General features: G+C 37.2%; 1 non-coding gene across 1 annotated transcript; it reads left to right on the plus strand.

The window, feature by feature from the left end:
- The first annotated feature begins 8,816 nt into the window (after positions 1-8,816).
- On the plus strand, positions 8,817-8,923 carry LOC139903474 (small nucleolar RNA R71). The gene has a single exon (XR_011778291.1). It is a non-coding gene; the product is annotated as a small nucleolar RNA R71 (small nucleolar RNA).
- Positions 8,924-9,393: the final 470 nt, after the last annotated feature.

Below are 9,393 nucleotides of genomic sequence, written 5' to 3' on the forward strand. Positions count from 1 at the left end.
TCATGACATAAGTGTAGGTGTTTCTAAGGATCTAGACATCCATTTTAAGTGAATTTAGTATCTTTGGAAATCTATTTGAGTGTAGGTTCTAACCATGTAAGGTTAGCCTCTAAACTCAGAACATAAGTTAGTCAAAAGTTCATTTCTTTACAAGTGTGCAAAACAGTTCAGTTTTACACTACAAAATCTTATGCAAATTTAGAAATAGAAAAACTTATCTATTTGACTCAAGAACTTAACAGAAGTCTAAGCACATATAAAAGTACTTGTTCCCAAAAGGAATAGTATCAAAGTCTTTATTAACCTTATCTTTGGAGATAAGGTTTTAGACTAATTTCTGATTTCAATAAAATCTTGTGTCAACTAAATAGAGCTATATTTTGATGATTTCTTGATGGATATTAGTGATTTTACTGTCATTGGTTTCCTTATTAAGTGTACTAATTAGATCCGAAGACTTTGGTTCGAAATCTATTTTATATTTTAATCTATACATGAATCTTTCATCCTTGGTCAGATTGCCATGAATTTGAACATGTTTCACCAAATAAAATTCAAAAATGACTTTCCCTTTGAGTTAAATCATGAAACTTTTACTAGAAGTCTCAGACACATATATTAACATAATATAAATTCATGAGTTCCAGAGAGCAACCATAGGTTGCTGTTTAGGTCATAGACTTCAAAGACAGCTCAAAGACAAAATAGTTTACATAATTTAATCACTTTGGTTCTTACTCTAACTTTATTTTAAGAGATTGGACATATATAGATCTTAAGTCTACTGATCTAGTATCAAAATCAAGGTTAGCCATATAGTCATCATTGAGTGAATTAACACTCTAGATCTAGCTTTTACACCATGAAGGTTCTTGATTTTGACTAGAAATGATGAATAGATTAAGTTAACTAGTTATACCTTGATGTAATCTACTTCTAAAGCTTCAAGAAAATGATTAATAGATGATTTAGGATCTGTAGTTGAGAGTAAATAAGAGTAGAGAGGGAAAGGAGAGTGAAGATATGGGTGAATGAGAGGTAGAAGTGAGCTTTATATAGAAGTCATGGTGGTGGTGGTGTGGGACGTGGCACAAGGAGGGGAGAAGAAGAAGATGACTCACCTAGAACCATAAATGAAGATCATGATGATGTTTTCATGGTGTTTAGCTTAATGAGGAAGTATCTTGAGAAGATATTTTGGTGATGATGTATGATGATGATGATAAAAACGATGGTGATGGTGATGATGATGATGTAGTGTTCTAGTCAGTTTTTGGTTTTGCAAGTGTACATGTAATTGTGTAGGCTTTCTAATGTTAAATCCTAAGATGTTTACTTGTATGTTTAGGGTTTAGGAAGTAAGCTAAAGTTAGGTTCTAATCAAGATAGATTAAGGTTGAAAGAAATGGTTAAGTTTAAGGAAATTAAGACTAGTTGTGAAAGTGAAGGAGTGTAGAAATGTTTCTATCTTATGAACAAATGTTCAAATGAAAATGTTTCAAGTCTTTAATCTAAATACTTGGTTAATAAATTTATCTATTAAGTTAATATAAATATAAAGTACAAGTCTAGGGTTTATGAAAATGAGCTAGGGTTTATAGTAGTAAACTAGGGTTCATGATGATAAGTTAGGGTTTATGACTTTATGCAAAATGTGTAGTAATACCTTATCAAGTAAGACTTAAAAATGCACCCTTAGGGCTTTACAAATCCTAAAATAAACCAAGACATAGATTAATAATTTTACTCGTCATGTCGGAAAAGGTAACTTAAAGAAGTCAAACTAGACATCTTAAGTGGAAAAGCTAGTGTTGTGACAGTATCCACATTTTGAGTGTAAATACCGCAGCTCCTTGCTTCAGGTCGTGTGTAGTGTAGTTATGCTCGTGAATCTTCTTTATTCTTGAAGTACACCAATATGTCTTCAATGAACACAATGACGAATTTGTCTAGGTATGGCTTACACACGATTCATGAGATCCATGAACACTATTGGTGCATTCGTCAAACCACGTGGCATCACTGTATACTCAGAAAGTCCTTAGCATATTCTAAACGCCATCTTCGGGACATCAGCTTCTTTGGCTCTCAACTAGTGATATTCGGATCTTAAATCAATCTTCGAGTAACAACTAGATCCTTGTAGTTGATCGAATAAGTCATCAATCCTCGGTAGCGGATACCGATTCTTGATTATCAACTTGTTCGATTTTCTATAGTCGTTTCACAATCTTATCGGCCCATCCTTCTTCTTAACGAACAAGACCGGATTTCCAACTCGTAAATTCATGGCTATGCGACTCACCTCCTAGTGCTTGTCACACATTAGGGCATTACAACCCTGATCTTCTTCACCATGAGAAGTTTTTATAGTTCTAAAGGTGCAAACCTGTATGTTGTAGGTGTAATGAGTGCAGTTGCTGGTACCAAATCGATTCAAAATTTGGCTTCACGGTGGGGTGAACGTGTAGCTTCAGAACAATCTCTATTAGTCAGAACACATTAGGGTCTCTAAACAACTAATTTAATTTGGCTTATATGTGTCAAATTTGTGAGACAACTTTCTTATGTACTTTTGGACTTTCTATAAGTTAACGTAACATAGTGATGTATCGCTCTCCTCTCAAATTTTACGATTCCCTAGTCCTATACAATACACATTGTCTAGGGGGAGAAATAGGGTTCTTAAGATGGTGGCGACTATCCTTTGGTATACAAGTTCTATCAATGCTAGTGACCAACAAAACATAAACATTAGGACTGCTGAGCGAAAACGTACCTTTGACTGGATTAGGATCCTTGCATGTTCCACCGGGGTGTTGGATGGATACGGTACCCTGAGTAGATCCACCTTCCTTCTTTCTCGGACAGTTCTTCGCATAATGGCCTGCTTCATCACATTTAAAACACTTTTTCTTGATGTTGACCTTACAGTCTCGGACCTGATGACCATTCTTTCGACATCTTTCACAAATCAGCATCTTGCAGATCCCACGATGGTGTCTTCCACACCTTCCACAATATGGTAACTTTCCTTTATAATTTGTGTTGGATGAAGATCCTTTCTCAAAATTACGAGGCATCCCTTGTTTCTCACCTTGGTTCTGTGTGAGATTCCCAACATGATCCCCACACCATTTCCTTTTCCCATTAACTCCATTTCCTTCAGTAGGTATCTCCTTTCCTTCCATTCGGTTAACTTGTTTCATCCTGTTAATTTCCATGTTGATGACTCCAAGTATTGTCTTCGGTTGATGAGAAAGAACAAAACTAAACACTTCCATCGGCAATCCTGACGTATACCTTTCGATTGCTACATCGACTGATGGAACTAAGTGTGGACAAAGCAACGATAGCTCTCGGAATCGATTAGTGTAACTAGCAATGTCATTCCCAATTGTAACACCCCAGCTTAACATGACCACAATATTGTCCGCTTTGCCCGCAGGCGCACGGATTTTTCTTGGCGACCACACACGAGAAGCACTTTCCCAGGAGGTCACCCATCCTGGTAGTGTTCTCGCTCGAGCACGCTTAACTACAATGTACTCACACTTCTGCTCAGCCTGTGGTCCCAAAACGCGTTGTGTCATTTAAGCGTGAGTATTACCTTATAATCCCATGATCACTCATGCCCGTGGGCGATGTGGGATTTGCCTAGGGTGTTACATTCACCCCCCCTCAGGGACTCATCGTCCTCGATGAGGTTTGACCCACCACCCCCAATGACACATGAGTGGCTCTGATACCATTCTGTAACACCCCAGCTTAACATGACCACAATATTGTCCGCTTTGCCCGCAGGCGCACGGATTTTTCTTGGCGACCACACACGAGAAGCACTTTCCCAGGAGGTCACCCATCCTGTAGTGTTCTCGCTCGAGCACGCTTAACTACAACGTACTCATACTTTTGCTCAGCCTGTGGTCCCAAAACGCGTTGTGTCATTTAAGCGTGAGTATTACCTTATAATCCCATGATCACTCATGCCCGTGGGCGATGTGGGATTTGCCTAGGGTGTTACACCAATGACCCTAAAGTTCAGAAGTTCAGTTTCCCACCTCATTCGTTCTTGTCCGGGATAGTATTTCTCAATCGTGCAATCAAAACCTGCAGCTATTAGAGCTTCTGTCACCCGTTGGGTAATGAGTTCTTCAACTTGAGCCTCGAGCATTTCCGTAGTGAACATAATTCCTTCAACACAATGGTACATCCAAATAAGCTCCAATGAAAACAAGGTTATTGAAAATATACTAGCAACGAGTGTTGAAGACTAGTAATAATAATAGTATAGAGAGATTCGTTATTAGTGAGATGCAGTATTAAGTAGTACTAGTAGCAGTAAGAAGTGAAAGTAGTGATAGTAGTGACAGTAGTGTCGTTAGTGATAATAGTGGTGCTTAGCAGCAACAACAACATGAATAGTATTCAATAGTGGTATCAATCACTAAGTAGCAATAGTAGTAGTAACGATAACCATTCACTATGGTAACTAATCACGTTAAAAAAAAAATTCGATCAAAAATCCATGCATAACCAAAGAAAGTACATAATCCCTTATGTCATATGTAAAAATTGTGAAAGAAAAACCACACCAAGCAATGTATGTGTAATTATTGAGTAATAAGCAATAATAATAAAATAGTTTCTAATAGCGTGGAACAAGTCCAAACGAGCAATCTCTACTTCCGCTTTTGAAGCTCCTTCAACAATTACGCGACCATCCTCTCTAGGTACTCAACTCTGGATGCAAGGTCGTTGGGGTTATTGTCATTAGCAGCAGCAGTAGATGTACTAGGTTTAGAAGTGGAAGGGAATGTGTCATAGGGATTATAGCGAAGACATATCTCAAGTGATTGGTTGTCGTAACGAAAGCTCCTATAGAATGGGTTATTGCCTCGAGCAGGTCCTTTCGGTATCCTACGGTGGCCTCTCGGTCCGTAGGGATTAGCAAAGTCGAGATTAACAAAATGTGACGGGGAACGAGTAGGAGAATTGGGTAAATTAGGTTCAGATTCTGATTCGGCTTTCGAGTCCTCCTCGGAATCCTCTTCCGGCTCTTCCTCTTCCGGCTCTTTCTCTTCCGACTCTTCCTCTTCCGGCTCTTCCTCTTCTTCCGCTTCGGACTGCCTTTCGGCTTCAGACTCAATTTCGTCCATAAACTCAAGTATAGTGTTTCCTTGCGCTTACAAGGTCTCCTCGGATTCCTTGTCGGAGTCGGTAAGAATGACAGGATTGGAAGAAAGTCATCTAGCACTCAAGGAAAACACAAAGTTAGTACACTTATAAATCATATCATTCAAGTAGGTAATAAGTAGAGTAACTATGGTTCATGTAACTTAACAAGTCTAGTGTTACAGTCCAGACTCAAAAGACGTCCTAAAATTCGACACTCTAATGCAGCCTAGTCCTAGGTAACCGAACTGCTCTGATACCAACTGTGACACCCCGCCAAATTCCCATCTAACGGCGTGTCACTCATAAGTCCCACAGTTAACAGTTACGCCCTCTATATGAGACGTTTCAAAATAATCGCATTTAATTTTATGAAAAGGTTGACTTTCAAAACATAAGTCAATAGTTTCAAAACAAGTAACACTATTGTGATCGTATCCACAAGACAATGGTATTAAACATATGTAAATGTTTAATTGTGAAAGTAATAATAGTCTTTGATAAAAACATGCTGACTCCTCGGCCAGACCGTATCATCTAACACAGCGGAAGCATATACCTCTTAAAGACCTGAGAATACAAACACGCAAAAACAGGTCAACAATAATGTTGGTGAATCCATAAGTTTAATATGTAAGTAGTGTCTAAAAACGGTTATAAGAAAATAGTTTAATTCCATTGAACACAAGATTTTAATATGCACAACCCGAAGTTGCAAAATGTTACATAATACCTGAGCACCTGAATTCTAACAATGACGTGAGTATAGAAGCCACTACACTCCCTTACCCCATAAAAAGGCTATACACTTGTCCGAGTGTATTAAAAAGTTCAAAGTAAATGCACCACGGTTAACACGTTTGGGCGAGGTTTGTCTACCTAACGGATTTGCCCATCTAAATTGTGCTTACCCGAAGGTAATAAAAGTATTCAAGCTAGGGGATTTTTGAACAATAACTCAATATGTAATTAACCAGTACTTATGACAATATAAATAGCATTTATAAAAATTTAAGTGATAAGCGTGTATTCTCATCCCAAAAACAGTAAGTAAAAAGTGGGACTGTGGACTCACCTTCGAATAGCTCTTGAACACACGTAAGCGATTAACTTGTATAGTTTATATCCGAGTAATGCAACCTATATATAGGTTGGTCATTATTTATATCCTATAACATAGGACCTCATAGAATAAGTTGTCTTATTGCTCTACTCGACTCGTTTCAAAATAAAAGTCAATTAATTCATGCAAGTCAACAAAAGTCAAACTAAAAGTCAAACTTGGTCAAAGTAGTCAACTAAAGTCAACATTAGTAGATTCATGTCAAATATTGGTCAACATATCAAACGTAGGTCAACTAACATGTTTCAGATCAAAGTTTGTCAAATACGCGATCACAGTTTATTGTTTAGCATAACGTTCATGCACAAGTTAAAAACGATGCACAATATCTCTTAGCACATAATACATAATAGCATGACAAGCTCCAGATCTTAACTAGACATATAAATGTTTTCAAAATGCAATAGCAGGGTCTCATACGACACATATAAGTCGGGTTTTAGAATGGACGCATTCAGGGTTCACTAAATCAGTTTCTGACTGCGCACCAATCTTGTTTTGGCATAACCGGAGCTAGGGACATGAAATTGATACAAGGTCAGTGGCCATGGTTCAAGGACATATCAAATTACCACATATACAAAATCTAGACATTTTTGTTTAGCCAATTAGTACAGTTAATTCGATCAAGTTGAAAGTTCTGTTTCAGCTCAAATCAGAAGTCACCATAACTATGGCCTTAGTGTGCACAATAGATCAGTTTTCACAACTTGACATAAACTAAAAATAAGTCATAGAACATATAACGTTTCATTATCCAAAAGGGAAAAGTTTCAATAGGTCCACAACTCATGTTATAAGTCTAGAGGTGCATACGTTACAGATTTGGACTGAATTCAGGTTACCATTTCGATTCGCATATTACGCACGTTTCACAAATCCAAATGATGCATGACATAGATGAAAAGATAACTAAAACATATGTATTTTCCAGAAATGTAAATACCTAACTCATAAACACATAGAAAATGAATTATAAATCCAATTTCAAGTTAATGATCAAATCAGTTTTTCAAGAACGTTCGAACAAGCATAACGTAAGCTATATAAATCCAATTCGCATGATATCCTAGTCTAAATTGAGTGTTTTTAAGTTATCTATACAATGGTTAACATTTTATAACATAATTCACAAAACAACTAACTCCGAAAATTCGGATTCATGGCAAGATCACAACAAAACTTCGATTTAACATAACTAGAGCATACGATAATGAAATCACTTGATTCTTGAGCCTAAAGTTATTAATTTTTCTATATATTTCCATCTAGATAATAATTATTTACAGAAAATAAGTCCATCATATCAGTATCATCAATAAACAATTCGGTTTTCATGCAAAACAATCAATACGATCAAAGCAACGATTAATAACACATACAAACGCGATGAATCGAGCAATTGACCAACCTATTCTATAAAACTTAATCAAATCAGAAATTTTAGATCTAGGGTTAGCAAAATTATACCTTGGATCACTAAATTGATTACACCAACGCCTAGATAACGATGAGAATTGCAATATTCGTGTACGAGACTTGATCAAAAAATCAAAATTGATGGTACTAGGGTTGGTGATGGTGGCGACGACTTCAAGGGGGAGGGAGAAGTCAATTGGAGCAATTTTCTTGTGAGGGTTTATTAGTTTGGCTCATTACTTGGTATTTATATTAATCCCTAATACTAGCAATTAAAATCTAGGCCCCTCAAGTTGCAAAATTTAAAAATAAAAGGGGTGGGGTGGGGGTTTCTGCCGAATGGGACCCACATGGGTTTCCCGGGCTCTCGTTTTGCAAAAGCGTGTAATCGTGGTTCATTTCAAGTGCCGTTTAAAACATCCGAAGTCCTGGAACGCTAAACCGATCGTTAAAACGCAACCAAAATGTTTTAATTTATTAAAACCCAATAAATTAAATATTTTTTAAAAGTTAATAATTAATAAAATAATTATTAAAATAAACCCGAGCGTTTCGTTGCTCGAAAAGCAGTTTTTGTCGTTAACTCAAATCGTAACGTTTTCATCGTATTTCATTCATCCGAAATATTTTAATCGATTAATATTAACCCATATTAATTAAATAGCCCTCCAAGGATCACGTATGCATTATTACACTTAAACACATAAAAGTCAAATATTCACCGTTAAATCAACTAACGGACAGTTAACAGAAGTAACGGAAAAGCCGGGTTGTTACAGGTGAGGTCCATCACATCTCTCACATCCAACTTGCATAGCAATAAAGGATTGTTGTATCTTTTTCAACTCTTGACCATAGGATTGAAATTGATTGTTTAAGCTCGAAAGTGTAACGTGTCTGTCTTCGCTTTCAACTTGAGATTGGGTAATCCCTAGGTGAGGGATTCCACTCATAGGTATGAATCAAAATATCTTCTAGTAGTTTCTCGACGTCATTTGGTGACTTGTACATGAACACACCTCCCGCGGAGGAGTCAAGAATTTGCCTTGTTTTATCATTTGTACCCCGATAAAAAGTGTTAATGTACTCTCTCTTTGATAAACCGTGTGGTGGACATTCCCTTAACATCTTTTTGAAACGAATCCAAGCGTCATACAATGATTCATCACCCCTTTGAGCAAAAGCATTGATTTCCATTTTAAGTCTTTCCGCCTTCGACGGTGGAAAGAAATGATTGAGGAAAATGTCACTCAAATCTTGAAAGTTCGAATGGTGTCGGAAGGTAGATCTCTTAACCAAATTTTTTCATCACCTTAAAGAGAAAAGGGGAATGCCCTTAACTTGTAGGCATCCTCACTAACATCCTTATGCTTGTAAAGATCACAAATATCGTTGAAAGATTAAAGGTGCTCAAAAGGATTTTCTTGCATTAAACCGTGAAATTGGACATCCTTAAGCATGGTGAAGAAATTTCCCTCAACTTTCCAATGTTCGGCTCCAATAGGTGGTTTGGTAATGGCCGGTGGCACCACCGTAGGTGCAATCAACCATGCATTCCATATAGGCGTAGCATTTGGGTCTACATTTGGTTCTTGATTTACGAGTGGCGGTCCATTCTTGGGAACACCACCAAATGGGTTATGTTCGGGTTGTATTGGTTGACCGTTTTCATCCAT

Source organism: Rutidosis leptorrhynchoides, chromosome 3 (genome assembly GCF_046630445.1).
Source record: "Rutidosis leptorrhynchoides isolate AG116_Rl617_1_P2 chromosome 3, CSIRO_AGI_Rlap_v1, whole genome shotgun sequence".
Lineage (NCBI taxonomy): Eukaryota > Viridiplantae > Streptophyta > Magnoliopsida > Asterales > Asteraceae > Rutidosis > Rutidosis leptorrhynchoides.